The sequence below is a fragment of the Sphaeramia orbicularis genome, chromosome 7 (genome assembly GCF_902148855.1).
Source record: "Sphaeramia orbicularis chromosome 7, fSphaOr1.1, whole genome shotgun sequence".
NCBI classification, from domain to species: Eukaryota; Metazoa; Chordata; class Actinopteri; order Kurtiformes; family Apogonidae; genus Sphaeramia; species Sphaeramia orbicularis.
Genome location: NC_043963.1, coordinates 40,971,627 through 40,992,952, shown reverse-complemented (window position 1 = coordinate 40,992,952; position 21,326 = coordinate 40,971,627). Strand labels below are relative to the sequence as shown.

At 36.2% G+C, this 21,326-nt stretch overlaps 1 protein-coding gene across 2 annotated transcripts in view; it reads right to left on the bottom strand.

Annotated features, from left to right (window-relative positions):
* Positions 1 to 21,326, bottom strand: part of klhdc8b (kelch domain containing 8B) — a 536,176-nt gene that overhangs the window by 1,537 nt on the left and 513,313 nt on the right. The window lies entirely within an intron of this gene.

Sequence of the window (21,326 nt, the reverse complement as noted above, 5' to 3'; positions counted from 1 at the left end):
AGCGTGAAAATGTGCACAATTTTATTGTTATAAGAGAGCAAAATCATTGTACATAATGTTTTTTAACACAATAAATAACTACTACTCAACTCCTGTGTCTTTTTTATTACAAAATACACACATGACATTGCTTTTCATTTACTGATCATTTTTGTTGAACAGCTGCTTGATTATCAATTCTTATTTTCAGTATTAAGACAATCAACCATTTTGTTCTGAAAACCCTTCTTTTACAGCCCTTTAATTGTAATAATAGAATGGGAACCTGTTATTTCAGTATTATTATGACTAAATATGCACAACTAGACAGATTTTGGTCTGCTCCCTGGCTGCAGAAAATTTGGTAACAATGTCACAAACAGATGTTTACGTCGAACTGCATGTTTTCAATGGCGCGTTGTTCACCAAAATTCATGTAGTGTCCGTACACCAATATACAGGGTGGGGAAGCAAAATTTACAATATTTTGAGGCAGGGATTGAAAGACAGTGTATGACCAATTAGTTTATTGAAAGTCATGAGAATTTATTTGCCACAAGAAAATTTCCATAATAGAAAATGTTTTCATTCTATGTGTCCTCCTTCTTTCTCAATAACTGCCTTCACACGCTTCCTGAAACTTGCGCAAGTGTTCCTCAAATATTCGGGTGACAACTTCTCCCATTCTTCTTTAATAGTATCTTCCAGACTTTCTGGTAATAGTTTTGCTCATAGTCATTCTCTTCTTTCCATTATAAACAGTCTTTATGGACACTCCAACTATTTTTGAAATCTCCTTTGGTGTGACGAGTGCATTCAGCAAATCACACACTCTTTGACGTTTGCTTTCCTGATTACTCATATGGGCAAAAGTTTCTGAAAAGGTATGGATAATAGTGTTAGGTATGATTATGACATCAATATATGTTTGGTTTCAAAACAATTGACATAGTGCCTGCTGAGAAAAAACAACTAAATGTTCATTGTAAATTTTGCTTCCCCACTCTGTACTTCCATCAATAATATAGCGTATATGCCTTATAGATATTGCTATAACTTGTTCACAAATGTTTATTTCCTCCTGTACCAGGAAGACTTAGTTACAGATCTAACACAGATGTGACCATGTGGTAAGCCAGATTTCCATTCCAGTCTTGTAGAGTCCGTACACCAAGTAGTGTCTGTACACCATATTCAAAATATGTGGGTCTAGTTTTATTGTTTCTGTCAATATATGGAATTTTTCAGCACACATGCTTTGGACACGACATCTATACAATAAACAATGCATGATTCTCCTGAGTGCTGAAACATTTGTATATCTTTGTAGGCATTAACCCTTTCATGCATACTGGTCACTACAGTGGACAGTTCTTCTCCAGCTGTTCTCTTGTGTATTTAAGATTTTGTTGTTTTAGTTCCATATCAGCCAACACAGTGGACACTTATGCATCATGTAACTTTTCTGTTTTTGATAAACCTGATCTGCAGTAACATGTTGGAGTATAAATCAAGTGTTATTAGACTGTAATTCTCATTTTTTCTTTAACAAAATGTTTTTTTTGTATATTATCTCCATGAAGTGAGTAATAACTAGTATTAGAGTGTGTTTAAATATGAGAAAACATCAGATTAGCTGCATTAAAAATGTTTTTATTTTATAGTTTTCACAGTATATCAGTAAATACACATTTCATGAAAGGGTTAAATATGGAGGCTATTAGGCTGGAGTGTCCGTACACTGAATAATTTCTGATTTGACAGGGGTACAAGCCTGCAAAATTTTTAGTAGACACCATAATACAAAAATATTTTGGACTTTAAAAGAGAAATACCAGACAAATAAAATGGCCTGTCTGATTTTTTGATAGAGCAATATTATTTTTTATCTGTATGTGCACCCTTTCTGGTACCCTTTATTGTGATCAGGCCGTTTCCATTCTGCTCCTTTATTTGGAATAAACACACCCCATAGTAAAACCTTCACACTAGAACATAATAAATGTGTTCTTGTCACACCTAAAGTGAGTTGTTAATTGAAAAGGCAGCGTACTGCTCTGGTGCATTGCACCTCTACAGCAGACATGGATATTTGAGTAAGATGTGCAGCTCAGTAATGCAAACACAAAGTTAAAATGTGCACACTTACACATGTGCACAGACAGTAAATACAACATAACCTCCTACAGAAGTGAGATGACAAATCCCCCATGGTTTCTCTTCAACAATGGTATAAACATACTAAAATAGATTGCAATAAGAAAAAGAGCTTTGTATAGACGAGATATAGGACAGCATATTGTTATGATACAGTATGTGGTGAAATTACTGTTATTTGCAACCACTGTTAATTAAACATTTTATAAATAAATATGGGTGTAAAACATTCACGCTACAGACTTTGAGCATCTTTCCTTCAGAAATTAACCCTTTCATGCATAGTGGTCACTACAGTGGACAGTTACTCTACAGCTTTAATCTTGTATTTTCATGGGTTTTGTTGTTTTAGTACCATATCAACCAACACAGTGGACACTTATGCACCTTCTCATAAACTGCAATTCATACCATTATTGTAACTTTGCTGTTCTTGATTGGTTCCTGAGTGGAAATCAATTGTTAATATTTATTTTTTGCATATTATCTCCATGAAGTGAGTAATTACTAGTATTAGAATATGTTAAAATGTGAGAAAACATCAGATTAGCTGCATTAAACATGGTTTCATTTCACTGTTTTCATATCACTGTATGATATTGGGTTTTAAATACATGTTTCTTTGCTTCAAGAATAAAATTCATGGTGTAGCTGAGTGAACATTTTTGTAACTCCATGAAAAACAGGTTGATTTAAAAAAAAAAAAAAAAATTCAATCACATTGGGTTTTTTTTCATGCCTAAAGAGGAATAAAAACACTCAGAAAAAAAAATCTTGATTAAGGTTTTAATAATTCATGCATGAAAGGGTTAAAGGGTGCAGTAGAGTCGAGTAGCTGTCACACATTATTACCTCCGCCAAGGAGGTTGTTTTTGCCGGCGTTGATTTGTCTGTCTGTCTGTCCATGTGCAAGATAACTCAAAAAGTTATGGACGGATTTGGATGAAAATTTCAGGAAATGTTGATACTGGCACAAGGAACAAATGGTTACATTTTGGTGGTGATCGGGGAAGGGGGGGGTGGGGGTGCTGATGTGCCTTGGCAGAGGTCTGTGTAATTGAATCCATTGTGAGTTGTTGTACCACCAAAATGATCTTGAAATTATAGTTTGAAGGCTGAAAAAGTCCATAGTGTTGCTTTAAATCACAGGTATCAAACATGCGGCCCGGGGGCCAAAACCGGCCCGCCAAAGGTTTCGATCCGGCCCCACGGGTGAATATGTGAAATGCAAAAATTATAATGAAGATATTAACAATCAAGGATGTGAAAATCATTTTAGGTCAATTCAATCTGAAGTAGGTCAGACCAGTAAAAAAACAAACATAACAGCCTATAAATAATGAAAAACGCAAATTTTTGTTTTTTTTTTTTCGTGTAAAAAAAAAAAAAAAAGTTAAATCACACAAAAATGTTTATATTTACAGACTATCCTTTTACAAAAACAACGTGAATAACCTGAATAAATATGAACAATATGAAATTTCTTAAGAGATGTATGTAGAATTGTACCGATATTCTGCCTGTTACTAAATATTTTGTGTATTTGTAGATCCACTGTGATTTGTATGCTGTGATGCACATGTATAAATGATAAACTAAGGCGTAATATTGTCAAAATTGCACTTATTTTTCTTAAGAATTTTCAGGTTCATATTTGTTCACGTTATGTTCAAGTACAGTTTGTACATGTAAACATTTTCATTACGGAATTTTTCTTTTTTCATTCAAAAACATAGAGAAAACTTTGGTATTGACACTATTTATAAGTTCTTAACCTATTATTTATATTGTTTTATTGGTTCGGCCCACTTTAGATCAGATTAGCCTGAATGTGGCCCCTGAACTAAAATGAGTTTGACACCCCTGCTTTAAATAAACAGATGACATGGAAAGGAAGAATGGGAAATGGCAGAACTTAAATGCTGATGCTTGCTCACTGTATGGAACAACTGAGTAAGAACCATCGTGCTCTGTGGCAGGTATGAAATTGCTGAGAATTCCTAGTTGATTGTCATTTGGGACAGGAAGAGGAAAAGATCTAAGCGAGCACAGTGAAAACAGCTTGATTCCTCTTAATGAGATATGACTTCAACTGCAGAAGCAGATTTGTATTTGCGTTTTGGCAGGTCTCTAAAATACTGACACTGTGCTGTTTTTTGTCGTGCATTTCCATTTCTTCTGTAGTTTCATCAAAATGGATCATGAGTACAACTAATTAGGCAATTATCAAAGTATGATTCATCCATGATTCTTATTAATAGGAATAATGATGAATAAAATCAACACCATTCTAAATGTATCTGTTATTTTAGTTCCAGTTTAAAATTCACAAACAAGGAGTTGAGGAAATGTCAGATACAATATACCTTATGGACTTGATTTTCCTTCTTACCTTTGTAACATGTAAAATGTTTTCTATCATTAGTAAACTTTATTATTTAAAAAACATTATTCTGAAAGACACATATCACATCAGTAGCAGCTACTTTTCATCAGTTTTCTTATCCTCATTACTCGTATTCTTATTAACGCAAATAATGACGGCAATCTAAATGAAGTATTTAAGAAATACTCTGTCATTTTTGATCCAAAGTGACCCTGAAGGACTTCATAGATGCACCAATAATGAAATCCTCAGTCATAAAGGCTGTTCAAGTGGATTCAGAGTGTACCTGTACTGGTCATGCTTATGACATTAATTGTGCTTTTTGTATTAGGGGCAAATTCAGTAAAAACCACCATAAATGCACCACACTGGACCTTTTTATTACATCAATTACACGTGTGCAGAACCTATGGCAGTGGTTCCCAACCTTTTTTGGATCGTGACCCATTTTAACATCACAAATTTCTGGCGACCCCAGACATTCAAAATGGAGACTTTTTTTTTTTTTGTTAAAATGAATTTGTTATTGATCATGTAATAGTTTGCTATACTATGTTGCAAATAAACATTACTTTTAGATGATATTTAGTCTATATAATGTATATTATTATGGACAGAGGAAGAAAAAACAGGTTGATATTAATGCACAAAGTGAGAATTTTATTTTCCTTGGTCAGGATATGTACAGTCAGTCCAGTTTGGATTTACAAGGCTGACAATTAATACTGAACAAACAAGAACTCAAACTATGAATTATGAAAGAGCTGCAGCATCTGAAACTGACCACAATGAATATTTGACAGATAAACAGAACCACAATGCTTCAGTTTCAGCTTCAGTTTGTCATGTCTTTTATGTATGTGATTTTCTCTCTCAACTCACCATATATTTTTTATTAGTAATTTTTTTTTTTTTAATCAATTACTAGAAATTTCAGGCGACCCCATTTGAATTCCAGGCGACTACACGTGGCGTCCCGACCCCAAGGTTGAAACACACTGACGTATGGGGAGCAGCCATTGGTAGCCAGAAGTGACATACTACAGTTGTCTTCAGGTGATGAAGTGCAAGTAAACAAACAGCAGTCAGTGAGTGAGACTGAGTGGAAAGCATGTGTTCACACTTGTTGTTTGTGGAGCCGTAAGCTTTGCTCTCTACCATTGTCCTAGAGGTGCGACCCAGCACTAGTTCTGATAATGTGTCCTCTTAGACTAGTGTCTGCTGCACAGGGTCAGTGACCAGTCCATCACAGCCCGGGTAATCGGCCAAACCAATGAATCTGCGTCACTACCGTTGTTGGAACAACCTGTGAAGGACGAAACATGTCTTTGACCATGTCTGACTGATGGAGCAGTGACTTAGTACAGTGGTACCTTGACTTGCTAGTGCACCAACTTACAAATTTTCCAAGTTACAAGCCATCGCTCGGGCGTTTTGTTGCTTTGAGTTATGAGCCAAAATCCAAGTTACAAGCAAGCTTCAGATACACCGCCGCTAGTTGTTGTAGCAATAAAAAGACAAATGTTGGAGGATAGCTAGGAGGTATTCTGGTTCCAGATCCTCCATGTCTCTGCTCACCACAGCATCTTGAGGAGCACTGATGGGTTCCTCCTGTCAACTTAATTTTTATATATCTGACCAGCTATGAGGCTCTTTCATCCCTCTGCTGCGGATCCCTTTGTATGTCTACAAACATCAATATGTGTTGGAGATATGTTCAATATAAGTTACACTTAGGTTCATAGCAGTGGTGGCTGCTCGTCTTTAAGACAGGGGAAGCTTATTGTCGGCTTACATAAAAAAATTTGTCAAGTTATTTAAACATAAATTCGGCCCTCCGTTCCTTTTTAAGAAAATGGTCAGTGACCATTATTATTATTATTATTATTATTATTATCGTACCAAGTCGGCGTCTTTTCCAGGGACTGGACCAGTGTCCTCTTAATGTCCAGCAGAGCTAGGCTGCTTAGATTGCCTTGGCCCATTGTGTTGTGGGTGTAAGACTTCAGCCTTTTTAAACTAGAGATGCTCCTTTCACTCCGACCTAGCCGACAGTTTGATTGATTTAACTATCTACAAAACAATATTAAACTCGAACAAGAAATGATTAAATTATGTAACTGAAACAAGAAAACACTGAAATTATGTTAAATTGAAACACGGAAGTACAATGAGTGGGTTTTATTTACGGTGCAAGAAATGAACAAGTAATTTCGTAGTGGTTTCTTTGATTTCACAGCAGAATGCACAGTGGTATTAAACTGAACTGTGTCAGTGAAGGAGGAGATCTGAAAACAGCTGTCAATCAAACGGGATTCAGCCTTTCGACTGATCCTCCAATCAGCACGTGGGATTCTGGCGTCCAGCCCGGCCGAGCTCCGCCCACAGCTCCATTCACCCCCAGAGACGCCCGACAACATCGTGGTATTTATCCAATTACCGTCCAGTTTTTACACAATGAAAAAAACTGTTCCACTCAGTCCCATTGAAGCCCAGAGACGCCCGGCGTCTACGGACAAATGCACTGAGCAGAGATGGATGAGAAAACAGCGCAACGGGAATGGATGAGAAGTGAACAACATCACATCCGTTGATTTGTGATAAAGACGATTCTGAACGAACTCGTCGTTAAGATGAACGTGTTCTAACACATTTGTAGTCAATAAAATGTCAACACAACCGAACATATTTAACCATTTAATTTTCGTAATTTTAGGGGAAGCCGGGCTTCCCTTGCAGTCTATGAGAAATCGCCACTGGTTCATAGCATGATACTGATAGGTTAGAAAGAAGTTTTGGATACGCTAGACATTATCTCGACGTACTTCGATGTAATGAGCTGGAACGGATTAATGGCATTTCAATTAATATCAACAGGGAAAATTTACTTGATATATGAGCAAATACAGATACGAACTCTGACAGAAAAATAGTTTAATAGTTAAATTGACTAAAAGGACATTTGCATTTCGATCTATGGAAAAGACATTAGTAAACAAGTATGAAACTGTGTGCCATGTTAATTACTGTAATTCACGGTCTATAAGCCGCTACTTTTTTCCACACACTGTGAACCCGTGGCTCTAAAATGATGCAGCTAATTTGTGTTTTCTGGGCTAATGATCGATCCGGCTGACGAAGAAGGAAATAGAGCTGCTGCACGTAATCTTGGCATCAATGAAGCGATGGTGAGACGTTGAAGATGGGGTGAGTGTGGCTTATAGTCAGGTGTGGCTTATAGTCTGGAAAGTATGGTAGATTAGTACGATATGTGAGAAAAACCAGATCAAACTTTCCTCAGGTGTCAGAGAATGTCAGTGCAGGACGTGATCAGACTATCAGAAAGGACACAGTGTGGGCAACTACAAAGAGAGGGGTATTATTGCAGAGCTGCAGTGCTGAAACCCCTCATTACACAGATGAATGTACATTAGAGGGCGGCGCAAAACCCATCAACGCTGCTGTGTAGAGATGTGGAAAAAAAGGTAATGTGGTCAGATGAGTCATCCGTCACCAGGTTGCCAATAAGTGGACGAGTACATGTACGTGCACCATATGCTCAAGAGAATGGTTCAGAATGGCTTGACCCCTACAAGCGAGGGGATCCGGAGGCGTTTGGGTCCACTTGTCCCCTCAGAGGGAAGACTCAATACAAATCAATACTGTAGCAATTCTCAGTTCACCTTTACCCTAAGATGAAACAGTTCTATCCTTATGGGAGTGGTTTGTTCCAGGATGACAGCGCCCCTATCCACAGGGCGCCAGGGCTCACTGAATGGTTTGATGAGCATGAAATGAAGTGAATCATATGCTACGGCTCTGACAGTGACTACGTATCAACTGAGCTGAACATTTATGGGAGATGAGAGAGATGGATCGATGGGTTAAAGTAGTTTTCCAAGTGACTGAGTCAGAAGTCTGCACAGAGTACTATGCTATCAAGCAACATGTTTTTATATATATACTGGGGTGCTGTAAAGGGGGGGGGGGGGGTAAACATGACAAATTCATGGGGCCCAGCAGGGGGCCCTGAGGATATATAGGTTAGAAGTTGTGAAAATTTCGTGTAACCTCTGCAGTAAAAGACAGGCATAGAAGCTGGGAGTCAGACGTTCAAAGTTAAGTTTTACTTCCCCTCCGACGATGGAATGAGAGTCACTTTATTTCACTGTTGCTGCTGTTGCATGCATTGCTTTAACGGTTACTGTTGCTGTATACTGTGCAATTTTTGTACATATTTGGACATTATTTTATAAGGTTTTATACATACTGTTATTTTGCCCCTTTCATGGGCATTTTATTCATTTCTGTTTCATTTTTAGTCCAATGACCTGAAGCTCCAATGGGCTATTGCACAGGTGTCAAACTCCGGTCCTCAAGGGCCGGTATCCTGCATGTTTTAGATGTTTCCCTCTTCCAGCGCACCTGACGGTTGTTATCAGGCTTCTGCAGAGTTGGATGATAGGCTCATCATTTGAATCAGGTGTGTTGGAAGAGGGAAACATCTAAAACTTGTACGATACCGGCCCTTGAGGATCTGAGTTTGACACCCCTGGGCTATTGGTATCAGCTGTCATCTGTCCGTCCATCATGTGTCTATCATCCGTCTCCAAAACCATCAGCCAGAATCAGTTAAAATTCATAGCAGAGGTTCCTTGGGGCAAGGTCTACAAAGTTTGTTCACAGAATTGAGAAATGTTGATTTTTAAATTTTTTATGAATTTGTGACATTTTAAAATCCCCATTGGTTTATAATGGGAAAAAAAATCAAAGTATTATAACTTCAAACAGTTGAAGATATTGATATAATTACTATTGGCAATAGATAGGAAGTCACATATAGGCTTTCATTTTGTGCCATGACCATTGACCTTGAGTGACCTTGAAAGGTCAAACGTATGTCAATTGATGTCTTTTAATATGCCGTTGGACTACAGGAGCCTTGGTCCTATTTCATTTATAAATTGTAGCACTTCTGAGTATGGCAGCGAAACAGTTATTTTATGTGGAATTAAGTCATAGGAAATATGTATAGTTTTACCAAGTACTAACCATAAAGTAGCAGCACATCAATGACAAGTGGACATAGACGAACAGGTAAGGGATTGTTTGGCCTACAGCTTTTGCTTACAGTGTACATTAAAAAAAAATAAAAAAATGCACATAAAGAGGGCTAATAAACGTTGTCATACACACAAACAAACCTAGACACATAAACGCAATAACCCCCCTGAACCCCTGCACTTAAAACAGAACATAATACAGCAAAATGTCCAATACCCACAATGCAATGCAGCAAGCATGCCACAATATTTTATTTGTATATCATCTCTATCTCTATCTTTTTTTTTTTTTTTTTTAAGTTTTCTCATGATACAAACACAGACCTGGTTAACTAAAATAAAGAGGAGTCTGAGATAATTTTTCTGAGTTTTTCACACAAATAAAAGCATCAGCCAGTCACATCAGCCATCATATTATAACAACTGTAGACCTGTTGAGTGTTTAGACTCTGTTCAACTCTTCAGTTCCCTCAAGTGGACATCATGGACTGAAGATGGAGGATGGAGGAGGCTCACCAGAGGAGCTCCTTCTTTATATCTTTGTGGAAGTCTGTTCTGCTTTCAGATTATAGACGCCACAGCAGGAGCAGGACTTTAGAAATGAAAGTTTTCCTCAAGTTGTTAAAGTTTCCTAAAGTGAGTTATGGGCTATTAAAAATGATCGTGTCTGTGATTTAGCCTTTGAATTAAATTTAAAAAATTGTACAAGCTCCTACATCACACACAGTGACACATTGTGAGTTAAATCAAAAGTTAATCCTAAATTTACATGAACGCGCAGTGAATAACAGACAGAGGATGTAGCTTTTGTGGCTCTGAGACAAGGACATCTCATTTTGTTAAAAGCCTGTTGTCACAACTCTTCTGCTCTGGTGGTGGTAGGAGGGGGGATCAAGGCAAATAGTTGTGGTTAGAAGTTAATGAGCCACAACTGCGGAACTGAAAAGAGGGGATGTTATTTCCTGACATCCTGTATTTTATGACAAATGATGCAAATGTTATAAAGACAATGAACTGAATTATATTTATGGTGAAAAGCAACAAAAAACTATAGATGATAGAGTGTGTGTAATGCTAACATTAACCAAATACAGGAGGTAGATGTGTAGATTTGTACATGGAATAAATAAATAGAATAAATAAACAGAAAACTCTGGAGTGAACATATTGAAGAACACATGCTTATCTCTTTATCGGGCCAGTGACTATTTTTGGTCATTTCCAAATACATTACAAGACAGCAACAGTTACAGTGAGTCAACAATCTCAGGTCCAATGTGGTCTACAGGGTCTGTATAGTCCACCTCTGCATGAACAGTGAGTGGACCTGGGTCATTCCATCCCAAATCATTCATCCATCCATCCATCCATCCATCCATCCATTATCTGCCGCTTATCCAGGGCCGGGTTCTGGGGATAAACAGTCTAAGCAGGGATGCCCAGACTTCCCTCTCCCCAGACACCTCCTCCAAATCAACCAGATTTCAGAAATTCTGGGAAATCTTAGCTACATTTATGTCATTGACCCTGGTGAAATTGGGTCAACTGACCAGCTCCATCCAATTTCCCAGAAGTCTCTACTACAGACATCAACCTGAGCCAGTTCTGGGAAATCTCTAATTATTCTATCTGAACCATCATGCAGTTCCACACCCTAGTTCAAATATCTCAAGTATTATCATAACTTGTGCAATAATCAATGCCATTATACTGTTAAAAATGCCATTTACACCTACATTTGTATACAATTTGAAGAAAATATAGTCATGCAGTAAAAAGTGGGTTTAGCAAAATATGACCCCTTTAAAATATGGATGAGGATATTAATGGTAGAATTGATCAGACAGTGAAAGAAAAACAAGTAGAAGTTCTGCCTGTTCTCATGGCAGTTCTACTGTTTAAAAGAACTGGTGTCAAACAGAGAACGTGAAGAGTGTTGACAGGATTTCACCGGGGGAATGTGTGATAATAATCCTGCACCTCTAGGCTACAGGTGAGCTGCAGCCCATAAATACAGAGAAAAAAACATAAACTACAGTGGATAATACATTCTAAAAACCAGCCACTGGCGATTTAACAAGCTGAGTCACAGGCAACACCATCAGCCGAGTCGACTCTAGCTGTGAAAGGACGGTTCACGCCACCGCAACTTTTACCTGTCACATCCAGAAGTATCAAGTTTTTCCTGGTTGCTAAACTTGGTCAGGTCTGGGATTTAGACAGCGTTGTCCACAACACCAAATGATGGAGTATACATTTTAGAACTGAGCTGTCAAACTCATCATAGTTCAGGGGATGATCTGAAGTGGGCCGGACTATTAAGATAATAACTCATTAATGTATAAATAATGTCAACTTTAAACTTTTTACGTCTAACATATGTTTTAGAATGAAAAAAGTAAAATCATATTATGAAAATGTTTACATCTACAAACTATCCTTTAAAAAATGTGAGTAACACGAACCTGGAATATCTACTTAAGAAACAAAAGTGCAATTTTACCAATATTATGTCTGTTTGTTACTTATACATGTACATTACAACTTACAGATCACGGTATATAACAGAATATTGTTGAAATTGTTCTTATGTGTCTTAACCCTATAAAACCATTTGTATCATATTTGCTACACCAGGTTCTGAGACCTCTATCTAATCAACAAGAACAATACTTTCCTTAAAAACCTGTTGTATATCCCCTGATATGTGTTTTCTGCCCCCTTGTGGATTTTCATCCCCCTGCAGCCAGTGGAATTTTTTTTTTTTTTTTTTTCATTTTCAATATGGCCACAATTGTTAAATCGTCCACACGTTTTCCAGGAAAATCTTTGGTAATTTTCAAAGTCACATTAAGAACAACATCTATATTGTTTTTTGTTTGTTTGTTTGTTTGTTTGTTTTTTTTGGGGGGGGGTGTTTTTTTTTAATTAAACAATGCATAGTTACTGGATAATTGACTCTTTATAGTACAGTTAATTGATATAAAAAAGTTTGTAGCAAATTTGATACTGCAGGTATATAAGGTGCTTTATAAAAATGCCCAATGTATCAAAAATGACACAAAATATGTCATAAAATATATCATAAACAAAATGATATGGCACAAAATTTTGCTTGGAACTTGTTAAAAGGTCTAATAAACATCTAAATTCCAAAAAATTAGAATTTTGTGGATAGTTTTTGATGGGTCAGGTTTTACAGAGTTAAGACATTTCGTGTTGTTCATATTTGTTCAGATTATTCGCATTTTTGTGAAAGGATAGTTTTAAGTGAAAGGATAGTTTGTCGTTATTTATAGGTTGTTATGATTGTATTTTACTGATGTGAACCACTTGAGATTGAATTGGGCTGAATTTGGCTCCTGAACTAAAATGATTGCTAAAATATTAAAGAGGTCATATTTTGCTAAACCCACTTTTATTAGTCTTTGGTTCATTTATTTGTGTATTTGGACCCTAATAGTTCAAAATGTTTGAATTTGAACCCTCCAGGTGCTGCTAAGACATCTTTATATTCATTTTGGCAAAAATCGAGTGGATTTCTACAACCTGTTTTAATTTAATTTAATTTAATTTAATTTAGTTACATCTATAACTAGTTACGTCACAACGTTTGCACATATAAGGTCCAGACTTCTGACGAACATTTCTCTGATTATGACATAATTGTTTGTCAGCAGCAGTGGTTGTAGTCCATACTGAAAATATGTCCAAACTTCGAGCCAATTACCTAAAATGTTCAGTTGATGGTTGAACGGGACAGAGCAGCACAGCTTTGAGGGGGCGGGGCCTGAAGTGGCTCATTTGTATTTAAAGGGCCAGCGCTCAAAACGACCTTTCTGGTGTCATTACTCAGAAATAGGGTTGAAGATGGACCTGTGGAGTTGAATTAATGAAGAATTCAGACCCAAGCATAGTATTTACAGTTTATGTAGGCATATGTAGAAATGTTTTAAAATGCATAATTCTATTTAAAAAAAAAAAAAAAAGCAAAATATCACCCATTTAATTCAGATTCAGATTCAAAAAACTTTATTTATCCCATACGGGCAATTCAGTTGCAGCTTACCACTGACATCAGCCCGCATCCAAAGTGCAATGTGACAAACATAAATAAATCAGTGTACAAATGTAAGATCATATAAAGCAAATACGAATAAATGCATTTAAGTAATCAAAAATAAATAATCAGTAAATACCAATGTAGACTAAAAGACCCTAATGTGCAGTGGCCCAAAGGTGCAACAGCCCAAAAAATTATCCAATATAAGACAAAAAGAGAAGAGCCCAAAAAATTGTCCACTATAAGAAAAAAAAAGAGAACAACCCAAAAAATTATCCACTATAAGAAAAAAACAGCCCAAAAAGAGAACAGCCCAAAAAATGATCCATTATAAGAAAAAAGGAGAACAGCCCAAAAAATTATCCACTATAAGAAAAAAAGAGAATAGCCCAAAAAATTATCCACTGTAAGAAAAAAAAGAGAAAGCCCAAAAAATTACCCGTTAGCCCAAAAAATTATCCACTATAAGAAAAAAAGAGAAAGCCCAAAAATTGTCCACTATAAGAAAAAAAAAAGAGAACAACCCAAAAAATTATCCACTATAAGAAAAAAAACAGCCCAAAAAGAGAACAACCCAAAAAATGATCCATTATAAGAAAAAAAGAGAACAGCCCAAAAAATTATCCACTGTAACAAAAAAAGAGAACAGCCCAAAAAATTATCCACTATAAGAAAAAAAACAAAAAAAACATCATTCACCTTTTCAATTAAGGGAGCGCTCTTTACCCAAAAGGTCTCTTGCTTTAGAATTAAGGCCACCACAATAAATAAAAGCATAGGCTGAAAATTTTTAAGGCCTCCAGCTAATGTCGCTAATGCTAAGGAAGTAACCCACCAGAAATGGAGATCGGTGAAAAACAAAAAATAAAGTTATTTTAAAAATTTATAGTGGATGATTTTTGGGGCTGTTCTCTTTTTTTTCTTATAGTGGATAATTTTTTGGGCTAATGGATAATTTTTTGGGCTTTCTCTTTTTTTTCTTATAGTGGATAATTTTTTGGGCTAATGGATAATTTTTTGGGCTTTCTCTTTTTTTTCTTATAGTGGATATTTTTTGGGGCTAATGGATCATTTTTTGGACTCTCTCTTTTTTTTCTTATAGTGGATATTTTTTTGGGCTAATGGATAATATTTTTGGCTTTCTCTTTTTTTCTTATAGTGGATAATTTTTTGGGCTTTCTCTTTTTTTTCCTATAGTGGATAATTTTTGGGGCTAATGGGTAATTTTTTGGGCTTTCTCTTTTTTTTCTTACAGTGGATAATTTTTTGGGCTAATGGATAATTTTTTGGGGCTTTCTCTCTTTTTTTCTTATAGTGGATAATTTTTTGGGCTAATTTATAATTTTTTGGGCTTTCTCTTTTTTTTCTTATAGTGGATAATTTTTTGGACTAATGGATAATTTTTTGGGCTTTCTCTTTTTCTTTCTTACAGTGGATAATTTTTTGGGCTAATGGATAATTTTTTGGGCTTTCTCTTTTTTTTCTTATAGTGGATATTTTTTTGGGCTAATGGATAATTTTTTGGGCTTTCTCTTTTTGTCTTAGAGTGGATTTTTTTGGGGCTAATGGATAATTTTTTGGGCTTTCTCTTTTTTTTTCTTATAGTGGATAATTTTTTGGGCTAGTGGATAATTTTTTGGGCTTTCTCTTTTTTTTTTTTTCTTATGGTGGATAATTTTTTGGGCTAGTGGATAATGTTTTTGGGCTGTTGCACCTCTGGACCACCGTACTATTGGTTCTGCAAACAACTAATTTTTTTAAAAAAATCATATAAAATGACTAAAATGGCTTCTGTCCCTGTAATTTTATGCTGTTTAATTTTTTTGCTGTTTAATTTTTTGCTGTTAAAGTGTAAGTTTATCCAATGAGCCAACGGGCTGTATGTTTAACACCTGTGTTTTAGAAGAACACTGTTTATCCCTCTGTTACAGTTCACAGACTGTAGAATGAGTGCAGCTACTCTGGCAGAACAAGGTTTTAATTTTTCCTTTAATTTGTCAACCATCTACACATGTATACAATGCCTCCTGGATGTTTAGAACAGCGTAATTTAAAAGCTGTCATTAAACTCCAGCTGAATTATTGCTTTTCATATACATTAGAGATGCAAAGTAGCAAAACAGATTAATTTATATGCTAATTTCACATGAATTAATTTAATGTAAATTATTAGACTGGGAGTATGCTCAAGGAGTGGATGACAACAGGAGGTCTGCGATAAAATAACACTAACTGGTAGGCCTGTAACGGTACACGTACCGAACCGAACCGTTTCGGTACACACCTGTTCGGTTCGGCACACAGCTGTACCGAAACGGCACAGTATGTTGACAAAAAGAAAAAGGAACGAAAGATGTCGTTTAATGCGGAACTTTAAATCCGCGCAAGTTTCACACGGACATATTAAAGGACACGCACATTGACCCAAAATACCAAATAGCAGCTGATATAAGGTAAAAAAAAAAAAAAAAAAAAAAAACAAAAAACAAATATGATGTGAACCTGGAAGGAAGAGACTGCAGACCCTCCACCATCAGTACAGTCCAGTTTGGATCACTTCAGGTCCCGGTGAAAGACAACAACGAGGAAAGAGACGGAGATAAGACGGACGTTGTTTGGCCCCTAGGAACTACGGTAGTTCTAAAACACACTAGCTCTCTCTCTCTCTCTCTCTCTCTCTCTCTCTCTCTCTCTCTCTCATGCACGCTGTATAACAGAGGAATAAAACTCGGAGTTGGCCACTGACAGTATATAAAATAAAGTTTCACTTTCGTTTCACGCCAGCGTTAGTTACGTTAGTTATGGACCGGACCGCACCCCCCCACCCCCCGGCTCCGACCAAAAAAAACAAAACAAAAAAACAACAAACAAACCATCCCCCAGACAAATCGGACGTTCCATGCGCGCGCACACTCAAACACACACACACACACACACACACACACACACACACACACACACACAAGTACACACAGTGTCCTAAACAATTTATTCTCTGTCCTAAAATAAATAATTTGGTTCAGTTTGTTGTCAATGTTGCTCTTCAGTTTGTTTAAACAGAATACCAGTTTACCCTCCTGTTGATGTTGAACTTCATGCAGAATTTTTTTGCTGATATTTTTCTGCAGATTGTGAACTGACAGAACTGTGATTAGATTTTTCTTGTTTGTTCAAAACTACCTGTCAGAGAAAAGTGCAATACTAATGTTTAAAATACATTTAGTCATATTAATAATTTCTTTTATTTTCTATTTGATTTATAGCAGCAGAATTATATTATTCCTGTTTTTCTATATTCTATTGTGTCCAAAAATTGGGGGAAAAATGTTAAAAAATTCATAAATGTATTAAAGACATTTTGAGGGGTTTTCTTTCTTCCCGTACCAAACCGAAAAAAACCGAACCGTGGCTTTGAAAACCGAAAACGTACCGAACCGAAAATTTTGTGTACCGTTACAGGCCTACTAACTGGTAATAGAAAGGCTTTTATTCATAATTTAGTTTCATTTTCCATACAAACATTTTCTTCCCCTACAGCGTGCTGTGATCCCTCGCTCCTTTTTAACCCTCGGTTTCTATTTTTCTCCACAGCCCCTCCCCTCTCTTTCACCTCAGGTGCAACGCTCACTGTCATTATACATCAGCCGGAACCATGTTGTCACCGTTTCCATGGATACGCACATCACAGCGAGTCCACAAATGATATGGACCTGTGAGTGCATGGTCCACTGTGAGCATCTGTCTGTCTAAAGGAAGACGATTAGCATTATTCTGTTGCAAGAACAAAGTGATGGAGGTGGCTCGGCTTTTTCAAAGCTTCGTCTAATTTTTTTTAAAAGAAGAACTAAATGACATGTGACTGCGCACACATAGAATGGAGCAGCACACTGTTATCTGCACTCACCGCTCAAAGGCTTCCTGTCTTTGATTCTCAGCCCGCGGACGTCACATCAGGTTCACCGGCCGCTCATTTCTCTCTTTTTGACCTCCATTTCACTTCAGTTTCCCATCAGTCTTTGCTCTTCACTCCTCTCCTGTGTTTTTATTCATTAACTTCATATGTCCTTTCCAGAAGAGTTGACTAATGTAAAACTCAACTATATGTGGCTACATGGTCAGTCTCAGGCTCCAATGGGAACTGTGAAATGCTTCATAAATTAGAAATCTGGAAAAAGTACTTTGTGTATTTGTGGACTCAATAAGTGGATCTGTTTGCCTTCAGAACTCAAACTGGACACTGACTGGAATCTATCTATCTATCTATTAGGCCTGGAACGGTACACAAAATTTCTGTTCGGTACGTTTTCGGTTTTGAAAGCCACGGTTCGTTTTTTTTTTTTGTTTGTTTTTTTTTTTTCTTTTCGGTTCGGTACGGGAAGAAAGAAAACCCCTCAAAATATCTTTCATACGTTTATGAATTTTTGAAAAATTTTCCCCTAATTTTTGGACACAATAGAATATAGAAAAACAGGAATATAATTCTGCTGCTATAAATCAAATAGAAAATAAAATGAATTATTAATATTACTAAATGTATTTTAAACATTAATATTGCACTTTTCCCTGACAGGTAGTTTTGAACAAACAACAAAAATCAAATCACAGTTCTGTCAGTTCACATTCTGCATAAAAATACCAAAAAAAATTCCACATGAACTGCAACATTAACAAGAGGACAAACTGGTGTTCTGTTGAAACAAACTGAAGAGAAACACTGACAACAAAAAATTAACCAAATTATTTATTTTAGGACAGAGAACAAACTGTTTAGGCCACTTTGTGTACGTGCATGTGCGAGTGCGATTTGTCGGGGGGATGTTTTTGTTTTTTGTTTTGTTTTGGGTCGGAGCCAGGGGTGTGGGGGTGTCCCATAACTAAACGTAACTAACACTGGCGTGAAACGAAAGCGAAACTTTGTATACTTTCAACGCCCAACTACAGGTTCTATTCCTCTGTTATACAGCGTGTGTGAGAGAGAGAGAGAGAGAGACAGACAGACAGACAGAGCTGGTGTAAGTGTTGTAGAACTACCGTAGTTCCTAGGGCCCAAACAAGGTCCGTCTTATTAACGTCTCTTTCCCCGTTGTTGTCTTTCACCTGAACCTGAACTGATTCCAAACAAGACTGTAATGATGGCGGAGGGTCTCCAGTCTCTTCCTTCCAGGTTCACATCATATTTGTTGTTGATTTTTTTTTTTTTTAACCTTATATCAGCTGTTATTTCGTATTTTGGCTCAATGTGCACGTCCTTCAATAAGTACGTGTGGAACTTGCACAGAACTTCCACATCAAACGTCTTTCGTTCCTTTTTCTTTTTCTCAACATACTGTGCCATTTTGGTACAGCTGTGTACCGAATCGAACAGGTGTGTACCGAAACGGTTCGGTTTGGTACGTGTACCGTTACAAGCCTACTATCTATCTATCTATCTATCTATCTATCTATCTATCTATCTATCTATCTATCTATCTATCTATCTATCTATCTATCTATCTATCTATCTATCTATCTATCTGGGTGCTTCTATGAAACTGGTCCCTAAAAACAGGACATGGAGGCTAAAAATTCAAACCAGATGTAGACTAATGTTATGAAGCAACTTTGGGTCTATTTTAAAAATAAACACGTACTGAGATAAAAGAAAAACTATTTTTCAGATAAAACACATTTTTATATATTTTTTTCATTATATTTAAGACAAAAATTTGCATATAACATGGTCAAAAGGATGTGCTACTATTGTTTTGAATAACTCTTTATTCTCTCACAGGTACATTTTGGGAATTTAACTAAATTTGCAAGGCAGAGTGTTCCACAAAAATGACAACTGTTGCAAAATCATTTGCGATTTACATACATTTAACTGGGCAGGTTCCGCATGTAACGCAAGTGGACACGATGAGTTACATACAAAACCTGGAATGAGACTAAGATTCATGAAAAACCCACATGTCTGGGTTGGAAAAAAACACTAGGATCATTAAATTTAACACAGTGTCTTTATTTATAGTGCTATGTAATACCATTTACAGCCATGTGTTCCAGATCAAATGGACTGACACCTAGGTAGCTTTTCATGTCCCAATTTTGGTCCTATTTTTGGCCCCAATATTTGATTAAAAATTCATTAATTTTGGGATGGCTCAGAGCCAAAGTTTTTTTTTTTTTTTTTTCATCTATCTATCTATCTATCTATCTATCTATCTATCTATCTATCTATCTATCTATCTATCTATCTATCTATCTATCTATCTATCTATCTATCTATCTATCTATCTATCTATCTGGACACTCTTGCAAAAATTGATTTTTACTTTCCTTGTTAAAGATTAAATAAAGTGAAATAAAATAAATATTCTGATTATCTGTGTATTTTCTACAGTTTTTATGTCAGGATTGATCTACTTTAACCCATAAAGACCCAAATAGTCACTGGTGACTAAAACCATCTACTGATGTAAACTGTTTATAATACCTGCTGATCCACTAATCCTATCAATACATGTCAATAATTACGGTAAAATGCAGTTTGTCATCTTTAAATCATAATCAGATATGCCCCATTTGGACGTTCAGAGGCTCCGTAGTGAACACGGAAACACCGTCATCTTCTACAACATTGATTCACCAGTAAAACCCATGGAGTTGGATCAATGACAGTGGATGGAGATGCTTGTTTTTATACTCAGTTATTAATATCTTTGCTGAAAAAGTCACTTTTTCTTCGGGTTTTCTCAGTTTTTGATATAATAACCTTCAACTTTAATCTGAGTTGTAAAAAAAATAAATAATGTACAATATACAGAGGATGAAAATATAATAACTGGTGATAAACCACTTAAGAAAGGTTCAATAAAGAGAAAAAATAATTTGGGAACTGACACAAAAGCAGCACTGAGTCTTTATGGGTTCAAAGCCGAGATAGGAAGTGACATTACAAATCTGTCTGTCTGGTCAATGACAACAATATGTTTTACACACTTGTCCCTATTCAAATAAACACTAAAAAAAAAAAAAAAAAAATCCACTTATTTTCCAGAAACTTTTTTTCCCTGCTTATGTCATTGTTACTCATACTCATCTTCTCTGTAATTCTGCACTCATCCACACAACTCTGTTCACTCTGCCTTCACCTTTTGCCTCTTTGGTGCTTTTAAAACGGTCTTACTTTCTACTCTCTTTTACTCTTAACCTCTGTTGCACTTTTCATTTCATCCGCTTTTCTTTTGTTCTTTTTATTTCTCTTCTCTTTGGTGCATTTGCATTGTTACTTAATATTCTCCTTCAACGTCTACACACAAACACTACATGCAAATTAGCTGCAACTCAATCCATTAAATACATTTAGGGAATTACTGGTTGGTAATTGTTGCTTTGTATTAGTTTTAATTATCTAACTGCTTTTCCTCACTTTCACTTTCTGTTCTTTACATTTCCCAGAAGGCCTTCATTATCAGAACTTTTTTTTTTTTTCTTTTTGTATTGTGATCAAGTGTTGGCAACTAAAACAAGAGATTATAAAATGTGTGATTAAAAAGATCTTCCTGAATATTAAGCTGCTTGACAGTGAGGGAACTTGTTCAACATTACAATTCTTTTGGAGTCATAATTAAACTGGTCTACAGTCTGTTTTTGTTTGTTTGTTTGTTTGTTTGTTTTTTAAATAGAAATTATCTGC